The following is an 18,720-nucleotide window of genomic DNA, read 5'->3' as shown; positions in this document are numbered from 1 at the left end:
CCCAGAGGGGAGGAAACTCACTCAAGTGTACATGGCTGATTAGCAGCTGAGTGGGAATTTGAAGAGGATAATCACATGTCTTTCAGAGCATCCTTCACTTTGCTCAGATGCTTTGCCTTTCTGATCTCATCTCACACTCCGAGGAGCCCGTGAATCAGGGAGCTGGGTGCCATGCCCCCATCTCACTGCCGAAATACTGAGGAGAAAGAAGGCCAAAGGTCCTGCATGAGTACACGTAACCACTGGGTGCTAAGGCTACAATCCAACTCTCCTTAAGTTCAGATCATGCCCTTTTCATTAGATCAAGGGATCCTGGGGGTTTTCATAAAGGACAAGGAAGAGTGTCCATGAGGCAGTGGCTTTCAAACATTTTAAAACACATCCCTAATAAGAAGTCATTTTACCTGGGTCTCTGGGGCAGTGGAGGATGCTACCTGGCCTCCATTCTCTCTTTCTTGCTTTTAGTGCTAGAACCCCCTAAGTTTGAGTGGGCACCCAGTTGCTCAGCTGGAAGACTACATTTCCCATCAGTCTCTCCTAGCAAGTGGGTATGACCTGGAGGCTACCTTCCGGCCTATAGGATGTGGGAAGAAGTATGTGCACCTCAGGTGGGGCCCTTGGAAGAGGAAAGCACCTGCCTTCCGCTTCCTCTCCACCCTCTCCTGTGGGCCGTACGGCTTGCTTCAGGCAGGGGCCAGGCCAGGCCAGGTTGATGAGGGTCACACCCAGGGGAGGTGGAACACCCTGGGAAGGATCTGGGGGTCTAGATTATCCCACAGAGCACAGCTGTCTACTATCCCTGGCCCCCCTGCCCACCTCTGGCTGGGTGCAGACAGGGAAGCAAACTTCTACCTTGTTGAGCCACTATATTGTGTGTCCCTCTAATACAGCAGCATAGTGTAGCCCTGACTAACGTACCCAGGCTACCCTCACACACACACGTGCATACTCATGTGCACGCACACACACACACACACACACACACACACGCACAAAACAGATGTTTCAGAGATGAAGCCACTGCTTACCATGTGAATAGTGCCTTGGTCTAGCCCATTCCATTCCATTCCATTCTGCCCTGCTCTACTTTTTTTTTTTTTTAAAAAATAAAACATATATGGCTCCTTCCCCTGACCTCATGATCCACTAATGGGTTACGACCTGCAGGACTAGAGCACTTGTCTAGAGACAATGCATTAAACTCTGCCGAGGGACCCTTGAGCAAAGCACTTTGCAAACAGAGGTGGAAGGAAGCACCTACCCCGGCAGTTACGACAGATATGCACAAATGCAAAGCAGCACGGAGCTCGGGAACGACAGGGGCACACTGTGGGCTGGTCTCTGGAGTCGGTGGATGCCGCCCGCAGGGCTCCGCGGAGGTGGGTTCATAACAGGACGGGCACTGACTTTGCATCCAGTAGCGTTAAAGCATCCCGAGAGTCCAAGTGTGCACCTCTGCACTCTCCAGCCACGCTGGCACCTTTATACACTCAAGCTCAGGTGTGCCAAGGACCAGGTGCCAGGAATAACGAGGCCCTGCTCCTCTGGGCAACTCACTCAGACCACTCGTTCTCTGCTTTCCATTTTCTGGGAGAATTTTCACCTTCCTCGGGTCTGCTCCCACCTCTCCCCTCCTCTTGGCTAACTTTACAGGCATTGTAAGAAAGAGTCCTTTGGGCTTCCATACTGGCCGCGTGGCCCTGAGGAAGTTGGGGGAACTCTTCACCTGTAAACTGGGTGCAGTGGCACCTGTCCAGAGAGGACCGAACTCCAGTGAAGAGTCAGGTGGCTGGTGTCCTTGAGCATCTCCTACGTGACAAGTATTAACTCGGGTACTGGGTTCAGAGAGCGTAAAAGCGGTGATGTATGTAGGGTGCTGAGGAGGGGTCTGGCTGGTTCTCGGGTTGTGATGTCACCTGTCACGGTGTGGCTTTTACCACCATTCTGGGATACCTGGCAGGTAGCAAAGGGTGGAGAGAGGATTTTCACCTGCAGAGCTGACAACAGAATGCAACTTTCATGGCAGTCAGGGCAGCCTCAGAGGGGAAATTTCCATCTCGGCAAGAAAAGGCATTCATTTCTACCTGTTTGGGTTGATGGATTTGTCCACTGAAACCCGTTTGAAGAATATATATATATATATATAACGACATTTAGTTTATTTTGAGTTAAAATAAACCTCAGTAAATATTTTTGTGATCTCTCCTTACCCTGCCACAAATAAAATATAATGAGCTCGACGTTTAGATAATCCTCTGATTTTTCTCAGTAGACATTTTAGATAAAAGACAAAGAGTTTCTTATTTTGGGGTTCATAAAACATTCTACATTTATGGCTTCATTTTTCTGAAATCCAGATCAAAGCCTGGCTGTGAAATTTTACTGTCCCACTGCTCACGGGTCTGTTGACTTACTGCATACTTCAAAATTCCCTTCTTCCCTCTAGACCCTCTGACCACCTTCTTTTTTTTTTTTTTAAAAAAAAGGACATTTGCATTTCGTGCTATTCAGGACCTTGAAGATGTAGATTGGCAGAGTGAGGCTGGGGGAGCTGAAACAACATTTTCCTGGGTTCTAATTAGAAGAATTAACTGTATTCATAGCAAGGCCCTCTCCTAGAGCCCCTGATTCCCCCATGAAGCAAGATGTTCTTGTGCTGAACGCAAGTGAGGTTGGTCATTCATAGCCTGTGATCTCCGCCCCCTACCCCGTTCACTAGATGCCTTTATGATCTTTGTTTATATTAATCCCCAAAGAACTAAGCTTCATTTCATTTTATTTGGTAGAGAAACCCAACAGCGAAAAGTTCAGGAGACCCAAATGTTTCCATAATTGCTTTGAGTTCTGAATGTATTTCAGGCTGACAGCAAAGATAAAAAGCCCCTTGCGGTCTGGTGTTGGGAATCATTTTTCAGTGCTCTGTGTGGGAAATTGAGCCTGGGCTGTAACGGGGTGGGTTCAGGGAGGCTGGAGTTTTCAGACTGCAGTGAAATGGGCCCCGGCTGTCACTTTAAATCATCCCTGCATTTCAGGCCTTGGTATCAATCACACCTCGGGTGAACAACACCACGTTGGAAACAAATTTGGGGAGAAGCAAACAGGGGGCGGCCGGGCTCTTGTTTACGTCTTCTGTCGTGTTTCTTAAATTGTTCACATTTTCTTTTTCCACCCACATGGATAATTCCTGCTTTCAGCGGTGACGGAAATGAACAGGGGCCAGAATACTACAAGCTATTCCCATGATGATTGCAGCTGAGACCACAGGCCAAACCATGGATGTGTCATGAGAAAAGCCGGGTCCTGCACAGTTTCCTGGGCTGCAGAGGCTCCCGGGAAGTTTGGAGAACTGGGGTCTTCCTCCCCCATGACAGGGTGGATCCACCCAGGATCTGCTCTTTGACACTGTCTCAACTTTTTACCTTTATTTTTCCCATCTGAATAATGGGTCCATTTTGTGTTGCCACTTCGTATAATTCTAAAAATCTCTGCAAATAATTTCAATATGGCTGTGAAATACACAGGAAATTGAGATCCTTAGAGCGAGAAGAGTCCTGCATAGGGCATTTTCCTAGGAACTCAATGATCATGGCTCTAAACTTTTCCAGTATCTTAGAAGCCATTCCCACATGGAGTTCAGTTTGGGGGGAGATTTCAGGAAGTACTTAGTTTGAGCAGTGGTTCTCAAACTTTTTGGTCTCAGAACCCCTTTACAATCTTAAAAATCACTGAGAGTCCCAAAGAGTTTGGTGTCTGTGCGTTATATCTATTATTATTCACTGTATTAGAATTTAAAACTGAGAAACATTTAGAATATTTATTTTAAAATAGCAATAATAAACCCAAAACCTGGGGCTTCCCTGGTGGTGCAGTGGTTAAGAATCTGCCTGCCAATGCAGGGGACACGGGTTCGAGCCCTGGTCTGGGAAGATCCCACGTGCCGCGTAGCAACTAAGCCCGTGCGCCACAACTACTGAGCCTGCGCTCTAGGGCCCATGAGCCACAATTCTGAGCCCTGCGTGCCTAGAGCCCGTGCTGCACAACAAGAGAAGCCACCGCAATGAGAAGCCCGCGCACTGCAACTAAGAGCAGCCCCCACTCGTCGCAACTAGAGAAACCCGCGCACAGCAACGAAGACCCAACGCAACCAAAAACAAATAAATAAAATAAACAAATTTATTTTAAAAACCCCATAACCTACATAGTTCACTTTTAATGAAAAATAACAGTATGTTCCCCCCCCCCCCCCCCCCCCCAAATCAGTGAGAAGAGTAGCATTGTTTTAGCATTTTTGCACATCTCTTTGATGTTTGTTATAATAGAAAACAACTCAATTTTTAGTCTGCTTCTGACTTTGTTGTAATATTGGTTTGGCCACAAAGTTCGTTCAGGATTTTCTGTAACGTCTTACAGAAAAATCCAAATGAAATTTTTGGCCAACCCAATACATTTTGATTGAAGCATAGGAAGAAAATCAACCGCACACAGATAGTTGGAGAAGGGAGGAGTATTTTGATAAGGTTCTCCGGATCACCGTAGCTTTTCTTCTTTGATGCTACACCAAAGTTTGACAAGTGGCAGTTTCGTAAAGGTTAGTTGCCATGTGGAGTCTGAAACCCTGCGAATGGACTTTTGATTCTCTGGCGCATTAAAATCCGTTGGTGTAACTGGCGTCTCTGGCACTCTGAGTGGACCTTTTACCTGAGGAAGGAAGGAAATCACCAAGCGCCCACGCGCGCCCATTCTTTCTGTTACATCATTGAATTCTTTCCCGCATTCGTCCATTATTGAACTGAGCACATAGAATAACCAAATACTATACGAAGCACTGGCAAAAGGTGAAGTTGTCAAAGACCAGCTCCCGCCTCCAAAAGGAGCTGTGAAAGGGAAGGAGGCTGAATGGGAGGCAGACAGACCTCGGTTGAAATCCAGCTCAATCTTTCACCGTGTTGATGTTCAGAAGTAAACAGATGTGTGAAGCGCTCCTTAGGAAACAAAACGATTTGAGGTTCAAACAAGTTTGTGAAGCACTTCCTCCCTCATGAAGATTTTGAATGCACAACGGGAAGATAAGGACTCTAAGTCCTTTAGTAAAGAAACTTGCTTAACCCAGCATCTTCCAAACTTACTTCATCACGGGCTCTTTTTCACGAAATGCCTGCTGGACTGTTGACTGAGCATGAGAACGTCAGACTTGGGTAATCAGATTTGGTTCTGGTGAGGTCTCCAAAACGCTGGGTACCCTGGAGAATTCTCACCATCAGTGGGCGCTGGGGACAGTAAGGCCTGCTCTGACTGCCTTGCCCTGGGTTATGCCATTTAATTCTTAGAGCAATCTTAGAGGGGAGGGTATCACTACACCTGCTCTACAGCCGAGGAAGCAGAAGTTTAGGGAGGATAATAACTGATGAGGTTGCTCATCGGGTTTCTGGTGAAGCCAAGACTCAACCCAGATCTGGCTGGTAGACACCACCTTGCCTGAAGGTCAGGGTCTCCTTGCTTGGTCTTTTGCATTGACTCACACTGCATTCTTATTTGCATCTTGCATTTTATCCAATTTTTGGCCTCTTAGTCTTATCTCTTGGCTGGATTGCAAGCCCCTGGAGGGGTCAGGGATGGCTTCTTTGCCAGTTGATTTCTGCTCAGTGCCGTCTCTGTGGTGGGTGTTCAACGATGTGCGTTAATGGAATGACTGAGCCCACACTGGGCTTCTTTTCCAGCCAAGTGCTCAGTTCCTGGTGCCCTGAGTGTCCGTGCTCTGGTCTCTGGGGCAGGGGTGGACCAGAAGGCAAGCTGATTGTTTTCCCATCCCTCTGTGAATGCGCTTAGCATTGAACCCGCCCTGTCTACACACTTAATGCTGTCTCCCAGCTGCAACCATGCAGAAGACACAACCCAGAGACCCCGCTGTTGTCTCGTCCATGGGGAAGGGAAAACGTTCTTCTAGCGCACACGGCCACAGAATAGATATGAGCCATTAGATGGGCAGCTCCACGGATACGATGCCTAAGAAAAGGGTCAATTCCTTGCTCAACTTCTTAAAGAATGTGTTTGGAAGTGTGATTTTATTAACTCGTTTGCACATCTTCATTTGGTTTCTACCATGTTCTCAGCACCATGAGTTATTCCAGAGAAGTTTAAGACCCCAGTCCATGAATCTACTCTGAATTTATTTAATCAGAGTTTCTTTGCTGTCAGGGTTTCCATAGATTTTTTCTTTAAAAAGAAAGCCAGAGATCTGATTCATTTTCATGAGTATTTCACGTGAACCTGCTTTCTATCAAATCATCTGTGTTTCCTAATCTACAAAAAGATGTGTGTTAATTCTTTTCTTTCTCAGAAAGTGTTTGTGAACTTTCAAGGGAAAAAAAACTTGGAAAAATGAATAGCAATTTCAGGAATTTCCAGAGTAAATGAGGCTTTGAGCAGAGCCTATGATCAGTGTGCATAATTCATTAAAAACAAATCACTCTGCAAAATTGGGTAAACCGACATCCTAAGACTGTCTCTGTGTGCCATGTGGCGGCCATTTAGTCCATGGCTGTTGCTAATGAAGCTCTTTATATAAGTTTGAGAGTAAACAGATTTGGACAAATTTATTTGCTGGGAAAGCAGCAGCCGCTATCCCTGCCCAAATCACACAGGCCCTTAAAATGTGGTTTGGAGAAAATTATCCTTCTAGAGACGTGTGTGTGTGTGTGTGTGTGTGTGTGTGTGTGTGTGCGCGCGCGTGCACGCATGCCCATGCGCCCTGGTGTGCATCGTGTAGAATTATTTTGCATTATTGCAAAGCTCTGGAGACAGAGACTCTATGTTTTAAATAACTAATCGCTTTCAAATAGGGGACCAATTAAGAAAACAAGAGCAGTCATAGAACTGAGCTTGTGCTATAAGAACAGCGGATAACATAGTGAACCCTGTTCTATGCCTCGTGTCTTATCATCTTCTCAGCAACCCTGTGAGATACTACAGCCCAAGCTGAGCTAGGGGAAGGGATCTGCACTTTATATGTTAAGCGTCTTGCAAGCAGCAGACTGAAGACTGAAGAAACTCAGGTTTTTGAGTCCAAAGTATGTGCTTTGAGTCCAAAGTACTGCACTTTATTCATAAATCTGGAAGATTCTTCGGAAGAAAATGAAACTGAGAATGCATATCTTATTTACCAATTTGAATGTAAAAGGGTAATTTTGGACCCACGTGTTCCAGATTAGATGTGGGCCATGTTCATATTCACCTCCAAATTGCGGGTCCTCCATTTTATCTTTTGTAGATAGGCATGGTATTTGAAGTTTTTAGTTGTTTCTGTTTTCTTTGTTCTGCTTCATTTAAAAATTATCCTGATAGGAGACAATCAATTTAAGTTCAGAATTATGACTCAAAATGTTCCAGTGAACATAGTTCTGGATTGTTGATGGAGTTCTGCAGGAAGAAAAAACACTGCCACTTTATCTACACAACGGTTCTCGTCTGGCATTGGACAGGGTTCTGTAATGATTTCATGACCGATGTGAAAATGTCACCTAGTCTTAGACATTTAAAATATATTACAGTGAGCTGTGTAAAAAGCAACGACGACGACAACAGTGAAGTTCCACCCTAAAAGCACGTTCCTATGCCGACAGATTAATTCCGGAAGTAACCCTGAGCTCAATGTTTCCAGAGGCAAAGCAAAGGATCTGTGTGGTGCGGTGACCAGGACAGCTCTTAGAAAAGTTTTTCCAACTTGTTTTGCAACCTGGGATCTTGTTATTCCTTTGTTGACTTAGCTGTTTTCACTAGATTTGAAAGTGGCCATTTCTGGCATCCCTCTCTTTCCACTCAGTATGGAAGCCAACCTCAGATACGGAAGTATCTCTTCCTAAACAGACATCCATGCTAGGCTAGGTTCACGGAGAAGTGGTTCGCAAGGGTGAGCCATGGCAACTCGTTATTTTCTCCCTGTGGTCTGGATTCCTGAGGAAAACTTTGACTCCTTTCTGATGCTTTTCCACCTTATTTACTTGGGGAAAAATGACAGAACACGTGAATATTCTGAACGTTTTCCAGAACGATTACACTTGCTGGTGAGCGACTCTTTCACGTTTCCGCCACATAGAACACCATGCCATCCCCCCAGCAAGCCCTTTCTGGGGGAAATCAGGAAGGCAACTCAGAGACCATGAATACCTCAACACGGTGAATTGTATTCCAACGAGAGAAGGACCAAGGACCTCTTGACCGTCCGTGTTTGCCTCAATTTTTTGGAACCATCTTGGAGTCTGCCTGGCTGAGTTTCTGTTCTCTGGTGCTTGTGGGCTGGCTGGCGTTGGCCCTGGTCAGGAGGAGAGCAGAAAAATCCTCAGGGAAAGTACAGGATGTGACAGAAAACTGAGCTGGTGAATCAGGGGTGGGCTGATCTCCATTGTGTCAAAAGTGCAAGAGTTCTAGAAGGCTGTGGGCAGGAAATGGCATTGCTGAGTCAGAGGAGAGGACCTTGCCCCGTGAGTCAGGACCCTCGACAGACACACCTTGGGGCGCAGACGTAGATGAAGCCCCGGAGACAGCCGCGGAGGGGTTAACGGAAAAGAGAACTCACAAGCTTGTTGAGTGTTATTGCGTCCCAAACCTCAGTGCATTCTAGGGAAAAAGATATCTTGAGTTGCGGTCTTGGGCAGGTTCCCTAGAAGCAGACACTGGAGCAAGGTTGTGTGTGAAAGGGGTTGATTCGGAAAGTTCACAGGGAAGGCAGGCTGAGGAGGAGTGAGGACGTGGGAGTGGGAAAGGAAGGAGGCCAGGCCAGGGTGAGGCTTCAAGCAAAAACCTCAGCCACTGGGGTTGCCTGCTGGGCAGCCAGTGTGCCCACAGGTGGTCAGGAGGTCGGAGGGCACGTGGGGGAGGTGCAGGGGCCAAAAGAGCTGACTGCGTGCTGCCCAACTCCATGCTGAGGCCATGCGGGAGTATTTACACCACGGGAATCAGCAAACGCTACAACTCAGGACTTTTTTGGAGAGCTAGGCATTTACCAGCCTGGGTGGACCTATGACAACGTCTGGCACAGACACACCCAGCAGACGTTTACTGAGTAGTTCCTGTGTGGCAGGCTCAGGTATAAGCATTCCTCTACACATTAGCTCTGTAGTCCTCACAACGATCCCATGGAGAAAATACTATTTATCATCCCCATTTACGAAAGAGGAGACGGAGGCACAGAGACGGCAGGTGATTTGTTAAGGACACGTCAGCCCGTTCATAAGGGTGGAGCTGCAGCCAAAGCAGTAGAGCCCCAGAGTCTGTGCTCTTCAATATGCAATATTCAACCATGGAAAATATACAGGCTTGCGCTGCACAGAAGACTTTCCTTGACGATGAGAAGGCATACGTGTGGAGGTCATTCACCGCAACATGACTTGCCATTGCAAAATATGGGAAATTACCAAAATGCCCACACCTAGGAGATCCAGTCGAATAAACTATGGCCCTCCACACAGTGGAGCCCTACACGGCTGTAAAAAGGAATGAGAAGGTTTGATCCGGACTGATATGGGGCGATATCCAGGGAGCGATGTTAAGGGGAAAAAACCCTGAGTGCAAAACAGAATGCATAATGTGTCATATTTTTGCATATAATACATATTTATTTCATACGTGTATCTCTCATGTACACAAATAGATATGTATGTGTGTACAATGTGTGTGTGTATGTGTGTGTGTGTGTGTGTGTGTAATATTTCCCCCTCCAAAAGACATGCAGGATGAATAAGCCAAAAATAATTAAGGAGATTGATTACCTATGGGGAGTGGGAACGGGTGAAGGATTACGGGAGGGAGTGGAACTTCCAAGTATGCATTTTTTGAATCGTTTTGATTTTTGGAACTAAGGTACTGTTAATATTTTCCCTATTTAAAAATTTAAATCCATGAGGATGGGGGAAACGTCTGCAAGGTTGTAGGTACGCTTGCTTGTGTGGGCCCTCTTTGCAATGGCGGTCCTGGGCACGAGGGATTGTCACAATTCACTCACACACGTGCCTACGGCTCGTACTGCTCTGAGGGAAGCCCCGTCACAAAGGCTACGACACGGCCCCTGGTGGCTGAGGGCATGGCTGCTGCAACAGAAGCCAGCAATGTGCTCCTGGGATGGCCACGTGTCACGAAAAGGTTCCCAAAGCCCAGATTTGAGGGTGCTTGGAAACAGGGAATCATCCAGGAACTGACAGCATCCAGAGACGACTCTCTCCATGTTGCAGAAGACAGCTCTTAGGGGACGCCCGGGCGGCTATGTTCCTCGAGCAAAGAGTCTGGTCATGACTCCCCAAACAGGGGTCAAGAGGTCACGGTGACGGGCTCTAGGTAAAGACCCTGGAGTTCAGCTTTTGCTCAGATCAGTGTTTGCTGTCCCCCTTTTTGTGCCAGATCCTCTCTCGTGGGGGCTGAAAGACTCGCTGGAGACGGGGCCAAGCGAGTCAGCAGATAAGAGAATGTGAACTTCCCTTCCCACTCTGAGCAGCCCAACCAGGCTGTGCATTTCATGAGAACAGCTCTCTCTTGAGGTTTGTGCTAATTCCTTTTCCCAACTGGGCTGGGAATGCCATCAGACAGCTGCGCTGGTGTGGTCCAGGGTGTCTGCGTCTGTCCCGACAGCCACCGGAAAGCGCACAAGTCCACAGACACAGGGAGGACATTTCGGGGACTGGCAGCCGTGTGAAGTCAGAGCTCCGTGTTTAAGAAGAAGGGTCGCCTTGCTCGGTCGTCCAGCTCATTCTTGGGACTGGTTCTGATTTCACATCCCTGGTCACAGGGGCTGAGTCACCTTCTCATGTAATGTAGAGGGAAGAGCATCAGTTAGTGCAGACCAACCCTGTATGCTTGTCCTGGTTTCTTCTCTTCCAAGCTGTGTGACCTTGGAGCAGTCCCTTTCCTTCTCTGAACCCCAGATGATACAATGGAAATACTGCTATCTGCCTGCATCCAGGGCTAGACCAGGGTGTCTGCTGAAACCCCTCAACCACTTACCTCTCTGATAACAGCAGCTCTGGGAATTGAACCCAGTCTTGTCCATTCAAAGCCACCAGCCTTGCCTCCTGTCCCAGAAGTCCATGAGGTAAGTGGTTAAAGGTGCAGCTTCCATTTTACTTTGCCTTTTACTGAGCACCTGACTCAATCCCTCTGCCCCTCAGTTCTCTCATCTTTAAAGAAATGGGCCAATAATAGTCCTTTCTCCAGGGGTTGATGAAAGACCAAATGTGTTGAAGTCTCAGAATGGTACAAAGAATGTTGGCTGTTGTGGCCGCGGTGCCTCTAGACGCACATCCGTGTGTGCTGAGTTCTTTCCTCCGATTAGCCCGAGGTCTAGGTCGGGAATAGTAAATCCAGGGCACACACTCCACCACGTCCACGGCAGATGTCACCAGTCGCTGGCCTCACCCTTCTCCACAGTCTGGGTGGAGCCTCACACACCCCAGGCAGGCACGGCTAGCTGATGGCAGCTGGCGCGTGGGCCTCGCCGCCATCCACCAGTGTAGGCGAGCGTGGGCCTTTGATCTTCTGCGGGATGGTCTGCTTTGCACGGAAACTGAGGCCACCTTTGCAATCTGGAAGATATCCAGGCGCCTCTCACAGGTTCAAAAACAGACGTCTCCCTCCGAGGCCTCCCCAAATGAGGAGAGCCTCTGTTCCGTCCTGAAGGAACAGGGTCAGATGCTGCTCCCGCTGTCTGGGGTCAGGAAGAACCCTCTGGAGGGAAGGCAGGGCGTGTCAGTGTACAGGATGAGATGATTCAGGGAGGGCAGCAGTGGAGTACAGATCCGCATTGCGCAGAGGAGGCCAAGGTTATGCAGTCAGTGAGCGGGGAGGGGCCAGGTGCCCCCCGCCTGAAACCGGCCTCCTTACCCCGGGGGCAGCTGCGGCGCTTCCCCGTGCTCTTACAGCTGTTTAGAGTCTGTAAAGCCGCTAATCCCCGGCCATGTGTCATTCCCAGCCAGTCAATGGGCCTCGCTTCAGCTCAAAGCTGAGAGGCCTGGCTCCCCCTCTGCACACTTAGTGTCCAAATTTCTGATTTAGTGGGAGAAGCCCAGCACGGCCCCCCGGTGCCTTCTCAACCAGAGCCAGCGTAGAAGGTGACAGAGACAAAAGGGCCTTAGGATGCATTTCAGACGGAAGGAGCGGAGAATCTCTTTTCAGCTTCTCCAGGGAAGATCTCAGAAAGAGCTGATCTCTGCTCACCCTCCAGGTGCCGGGACACCGCTAACCTTCACCAGGTAAACCTGGAATTCTAAACCTAAGACACAGCCAGAGGGGGGCACTCCTGCTGGGCAGAAGGTGCCGATGGAAAAACAATTTGAACCTTTTTAAGTTAAGCAAGTGGTTTATCTTTGGGTCTTAAATTCTGCAGTAAGTTCAGGATAGAAATGCGTTTCCTCCCAAACGAAGTCTGGTTTACAGTTACCTTGGTGGACAGTGGAAACTCAAGCCGAGCGGCCATGTCTATGCTTTGCTCATGTGCTGGACTCAATCAGGCCTGGGTTTAAATCCCAGCTTGGCCCCTGTTATGACTTGGGACACTTCTGTCCCTCTCTGAGCCTCAGTTTCCTCATCTGGGAGATGGGTGATTCCAGACCGCCAACGCCACTCAGTCATCCCAACCAGAATCTTCCGAAAGTGAAAGGTCCCATCAGGGGCATCCCACATGAACAGGGACCCTCTCAGGCAAATCGGGGCTGTTTTGGGAATCAGCACCGGGGTGAGCTCCAAGACTGTCACCTCGGGTTATGCACTCCTGTTCCAAAGTCCACGTCCTTTTGGACACCCACTCACAGCTCTGAAGTTTGTTTCTGTGGCAAGTGGCACAGAGAGGGAGGGTTGTCATCACTTCTGGAAACACAGGTGAGTTGACTCCGGAATAAAGAAATATTCCATTTTATTTCCGTGTTGCAGACGTGATGCTGGGCGCTTCCTTTGGTGAGGCTGAAGGGGAGCCGCTGTTGTCAGAGGCATCCAGGGGGTGTTTCGAGGACCCCCTCCCGGCCCTGCCTGCTTCCCTCGCCGGAGGGGCCCTGGGACACGGGAACCATTGCCAGGCAGTGAAGGCTTGCTGACGGCTGTCTTCCCTCAGGCTCTTTCCTGACGTTTCTCCATCACCATCTCTGAAGCCACCCGTCCTTTTCAGGAAAAAGAAAAAAAACGCAGTAGTCTGACATTCCAAGAAACCCCAGAAGGAGGAATGTAGAAAATCAAACAGGCTGGTCCCCATCCAGCGGTTCCTCCGGGGAGAGAAACGATTTCGCACGCTAATGGCCGGGCCTCCGACGCTGACATTTTCTTGCAATGTACTTAAGTCCGGTTTGTTTTGCTTTCTGTCTCCACAACAATTACCAAGATTTATTTTTTATTGCTTCGGTTCACGCTGCCAGGACCACACTTCCTTTTTCTCTTTAAAGGAACAGCCATACTGAGCGGAGGGGCCTAGGAAGTGAGCATTTTCAATCGCAAAAATGAAAATAAACAAGGCTGCTTGCCTCTTCTGGAGACGGCCGGCCGCTTCCCCCACGCTCGGGGCCAGAGGGGCTTCTGGCTCTTCTCTGCTTGACACACGGCTTCACCCAGCGACTCGGCGGCAGCGCTCCGCGAGGCGGGTTGTCACAGAGACGTCCTCCCCCGCCAACGGGCTCCTCAGAGGAACCCCGGGCACTCAAAAGGCACTTGGTTCTCAGCCGCGGGAGACTGGGCTCCTTGTGGGGTGACAGGGACGAGGTTGGGGGTGCGTCTTTCTCAGAGTTGATGTGGTTTTCCAAGGTGATGGTTTGGAGCTGGGGGACCCCTGTGAGTGTCCAGGTTGTCTGGGTTGGGCTTGTCTGTGTCTTCCCTGCCACGTGGTGATGTGGGGCCATTCCAGCAAGGGCGGGGAGAGAACCGGCGTGTGTGCGTCTCCGCTCCTCGAGGTCCTGGGTGTGACCCTGGGAAAGTTACTCACCCTCTCTGAGCCCCAGTTTTGTCACTGGAAGCACCTGCCTCCCTGGGCAGCTGTGAGGACCCCCTGAGACCATGGATGGAATGGGCTTGCACAGCCTGGCAGGGGTACCTGGGTCGGCTGCATAATGGCCCCATCTTGAGATGGGAGATGATCCTGGATTATCCAGGTGGGTCCCAGGTAGCAACAGGAAGGGCCTTATAAGACGGGGGCAGGAGGTCAGAGTCTGTGACGATGGAAGTGGAGGTTGGAGGGATGCGGGGCAATGAGCTGAGGGATGCAGGTGCCTCCAGGAGCTGGAAAAGGCAAAGGAGTGACTCTCCTCTGGAGCCTCCAGAAGGAACCAGCCCTGCGACACCTTCACTTGACCCGGTGAGACCCACGTCAGTTTTCTGACCTCCAGACTGTAAGAGAACACGTGTGTTGTTCTAAGCTGAGTTTGTGGTCATTTGATACAGTAGCCCAGGAAGTGAGCACGCAGTGCTGGACCGCTGCTGTCACATCACTGACGGTGGTGATGAGCCTCTTTCCCAGGGCTGTCTCTCAGGTTCCATGTGGGCCTCCAGTGCCCTGAGGCTACACGTTTGTCTGTTCATTCATTCATTCATTCCTGGGAACCCAGAATCTGCTGAGACTCTGCTGGGGCCGACATCTCGGGTGCCCCCTGCCCTTCACTCTCCACCTTGGGCCCGCTCCTAACCCAGAGCCAGAGTTATCCTTCAAAACCAGGTCAGGCCACCCCTGTCCCTGCTTAAACCCCAGAGCCTGAGTCACCGTCTTTCCTGTGCCTTGTGGCGTTCAGCCCCTTCTGCCCTCCCTCTGGCTCTGCCCCCTGTCCCAGGGCCGTGGTGCCGGCCGCCACCCCTCAGTGCACTGTCTTCCCCGGGGGGGCACCTACCTCACTGCCCCCCTTCTTTGGGTCTTTACTCTCGTATCACCTTCTCGACAAGACCCTCCCTGACCACCCTCTCCCCTCCCCTGCTCTCCCCCCATAACTTATCAACACCTGTTTCTTCCTCTTACATTTGTGTTTCTTGCATCCCCTGCTGGAAATAAGCTCCCTCAAGGCAGAGGTTTTCACCCATTTGTTCCCTGTCATGTCCTCAGTGCCTGTACACAGCAGGGGTTCAATAAATATTTGTGGAATAAATGAATGAATATCGGGGTTTAGACCTGATTCCATGCAGCTCCTCAGCCTCGTCTGGGGTCTCACCATCTCACGTTCTACTTGCATTGGCTGCGTGCTGTTCCACACACAGCCCTCACTCAAGCCTCTGTGATTTGGCACAGGTGAACCTTTTCTCTGCCTGGTGAACTCCTACTCTTCCTTCAAAACCCATCTCCTTTGCAGAGTTTCCTCTAAATCTTTCATCCCAGGCTACTTGCCTCTCCCTGTCTTGTGCATTTCTAAAGTACTCTGTGCTTCCTTTCATCGGAGAACTTATTGATCAGAGTTTTATTTTTTTAAACACATCTCTTTCCCTGATCAGACTGTTAAGGTGAATCTTCCTTTTTAGTTTCCTGCACCATTTATCAGAGTCCCTGACACATATAGGTGAACAGAAACAGTGAATGAATGGATGGATGGATGGATGGATAGATGGATGGGGACAGACACCTTGTCTCAGTTGACTCTGGGTCTCAATCATTGAGTGCAATTTTTGGCACATAGTAGGTGTTTAGGAAAATCTCCTGTCCATAAGGACAGGGATTTGTGTCTGTTTCGTCCTAGAGCAGCGTCTGGCTCGTAGTAGGAGCTCAGTTACGCTTGATGAGTGACTAAATTCGGGGGCCCTGCTTCCATCAGCTCTCTCCCAAAGGCGAATGATGGGCCTGGGGCTGCAGAAGGGGAAGGAACCTCTAGCTGCTCTGGGGCCTCTCCCTCCAGGCTCACACACACACACACACACACACACACACACACACACACATGTTCACATGAATCAGAACATGTTTCACATGGAGAGAGCGGGAGAGGTCTCTGTGTCCAAATCGCCCCCTTTTAATAAGGGCACCAGTCATATTGGATTAGGGCTCACCCTAAAGACCTCATTTTAGCTAATTACATCTGCAACAAACCTATTTCCAAATACGGTCACATTCCAAGGCACTGGGGGTTAGGACTTCATCATACGAATTTGGGTGGGGGGGACACAGTTCAACCCATGACACCCTCCCTGACATGGACACCCCCTCCTTCCATCACCGCCATCACAGACAGCACCTTCCTCTGAACTTTCTGAGCATTTTCTACATTCTTCTTTTTCTACATTTGCCATAAATTTAAACCCCATGAAGACAGGGGATTTGGTCTTGTTTGTACACTGCCGGGTCCCAGCACTCCCCAAATAGTGCCTGGTGCATAATACGGGCTCAATAAATGTTTGCTGAGTGAATGAACAAGAGACCTGACTCCCAAATCCTTCGTTAGACTGTGCACCCACCCAGGGCAGGGACGTGGCAGCTTTATCTGGGCAAACACTCAGTGAATGCTTGGGAAATGGAATCAGATTTTGGTCCAGCGGCGAAATTTCCTGTGACTCAGTAAATCACTTTAACTAATGAAGGAATAACAATCCCAGAGGAACAGAAGTTTCAACTATGCAGATTATTTCTGAGTTTTTAAGAAGTGTCTCTTCAAAGAAATAAGTCCCTGGGGACTGCTGGCTCTCCATAAAGCCTGACTTTCCACTCGCTTAAGTAGCTCATTTTGGCCCTGAGACAAGATCCAGTTGGTGGTTTTTAATAAATAATGTTTTCTGTGTTACAAAAGCAAAATTGAGAAAATTTACAGAAGTACAAGGAATTAAGAAAAAATAACCCATCAGCCACAGACAACCAGATTGTTAATATGTCACTGTATTTCTTCCTGGTCTTTTTTTATATGTCTATTTTTATATGGTGATAAACAAATTTAAGTGCAATTGGGTTGCTGCTTCAATTACACAAAATCCATCTTGACAATATCCTCCAGTTTCCACACAATTCGAAAACCCCAGAGGCGAGAGTCTGGATGGGGCTGGAGGGAGGGGGTGGGGAGGGGCTGAGAGCTTGGGTCTGGGGTGGGAGCGACAGGGCGCAGCTGGTCCTGGGCAACGTTGTTCCCGGAATCCCAGTCCCTGAATGCCCACGTGGACGGCACTATTGAGATGGATGTAAAACAAGGACAAACACAGCGCCATAAAACCCATTTCCTGGCCTGGGCTCCCAGTTCATCTGCAACTTGCACTTTTCCAATTACAAGGCCCTCCTGGAGCACGGGTGGGAAAGTGCGGCCACTTCCCACCAAGCGAGCGGCTCCAGGTCGGCTCGGATCTCGGACAATGCCGTGGGTATTTTGGAGGGGAAATGATACATCCCCACGGCCGAAAGCAATGGGGCCGATTCAGGCTTTGTGGTGGCCGCTGATGTCATTTCAGAGAAAGAGCTAAAAAGCTGCTTTGTTTTTCAGACTGTGTTTCTGAAATTGTCTTCTTTTTAAAAAAAAAATTCTGATTTTATCCCAATGTGGATGTTCCAAACCCCAAACCTCTAATCCAGGCCTGCTTGAAGGCCCCTGCCCTGGGCCGGTGCGGGCGCCAGTGGGAAACGCAGAGGTCACCCAGTTCAGTCTACCGCAGGGCTCGCTGCCGGGACCCTCGTTTGCTGCTGGCCTGTTGGGGGGCCCGCGAATGGATGGAGGGCGGGGAAGCCAGAGAGAGAGGGACATGTGTCTTCTCGCAGGCCGGCGTGGCTATCCAAGAATGCCACAGCGTGTCTTCCAAAGTTCTGCCTTCCGCGAGTGCGGGGGAGGCTCACCCTTGGCTGACATGCTGGGAACGCTGTCGGGCTGGCACTCGAAGCCGGATAAAGAGGAGAGCAGGACAGGAGAGACCAAGCAGAGGCCCCGCCTGCATGGCTGGGGGGTGGAAGGGGTTAAAACAGGCCTCCTCCCAGCCAGAGCGCCCCCTCCGTGACCCCCTCTGGTCTGCCCAGTCTCCCGCGCAGGAAAGGACCAGCACGGCCCCACTTCACAGTCCCGGAATGTGACATTGCTGTCTGGCGGGTGGAGTATGGTTGACCACTAACTGGCCAGGTCAAAATTGTGCTGGGTTGCCAGGTACTGAGGCCCTACTGTGTGGCTAAGTTCAGCTCCAGGGCCGTCCTATGTGCCATCTCAGTCGATCCTCACGGCAACGCCGTGGGTGACCCATTTCACAGATGGAGAGATCGGTGCTCAAAGAGGTAAAGGCCACCCCATGGGAAACAGCAGAGCTGGGATTCACGCCTGGGGCTGATGGCTTTTCCTAATTCCTGTACCGCACTGCCTTTAAGTAAAGGATGCCACGGGGGGTTGATATGCCCAAAGATATGCTGACATCCTGACCTCTGGTAGCAGTAAGCGGGACCTTATTTGGAAAAAGGGTCTTTGCAGATGTGATCAACGATCTTGAGATGACACGCATACTTATAAGAGACAGAAGGGGAGGTGACACAGGCACAGAGAAGAAGGCTGTGCGGAGATGCAGGCAGGGATTCGGTTCTGCACATCTCTGCTTCTCCCAGGACTGCTCAGAAGGCTGCCTTACAATGCTCACTCTACTGGTGGAAACCCCGAGGCCCTCAGAAATTCGGACGCTCACACCAGGCATGGGCTGTGTGCCAGTTACGAACGCTAGCTGTGTGACAAGCCGCCCCCAACAGTAACATACTAACGCAACAACAGTCCCGTCAGCAGCTCAGTCAGGGTCTCTCACGCGGGTGCACCTAGACGGGGGCTGGTCGGGGTCGCCTCGTGG

The 18,720-nt window shown here is 49.7% G+C and overlaps 1 protein-coding gene across 1 annotated transcript in view; it reads right to left on the bottom strand.

The window, feature by feature from the left end:
• Positions 1-18,720, bottom strand: part of CUNH16orf95 (chromosome unknown C16orf95 homolog) — a 475,446-nt gene that overhangs the window by 1,772 nt on the left and 454,954 nt on the right. Inside the window, exon 30 of the mRNA XM_027119903.1 lies at positions 22-196. The gene's annotated coding sequence lies outside the window, so the exon portion shown is untranslated. The remainder of the gene's footprint in view (positions 1-21; positions 197-18,720) is intronic.

This window comes from Aethalodelphis obliquidens, unplaced genomic scaffold (assembly GCF_003676395.1).
Source record: "Aethalodelphis obliquidens isolate GAN/ISIS:26980383/991018 unplaced genomic scaffold, ASM367639v1 scaffold20, whole genome shotgun sequence".
NCBI classification, from domain to species: Eukaryota; Metazoa; Chordata; class Mammalia; order Artiodactyla; family Delphinidae; genus Aethalodelphis; species Aethalodelphis obliquidens.
This window is presented reverse-complemented; position numbering and strand designations above follow the sequence as displayed.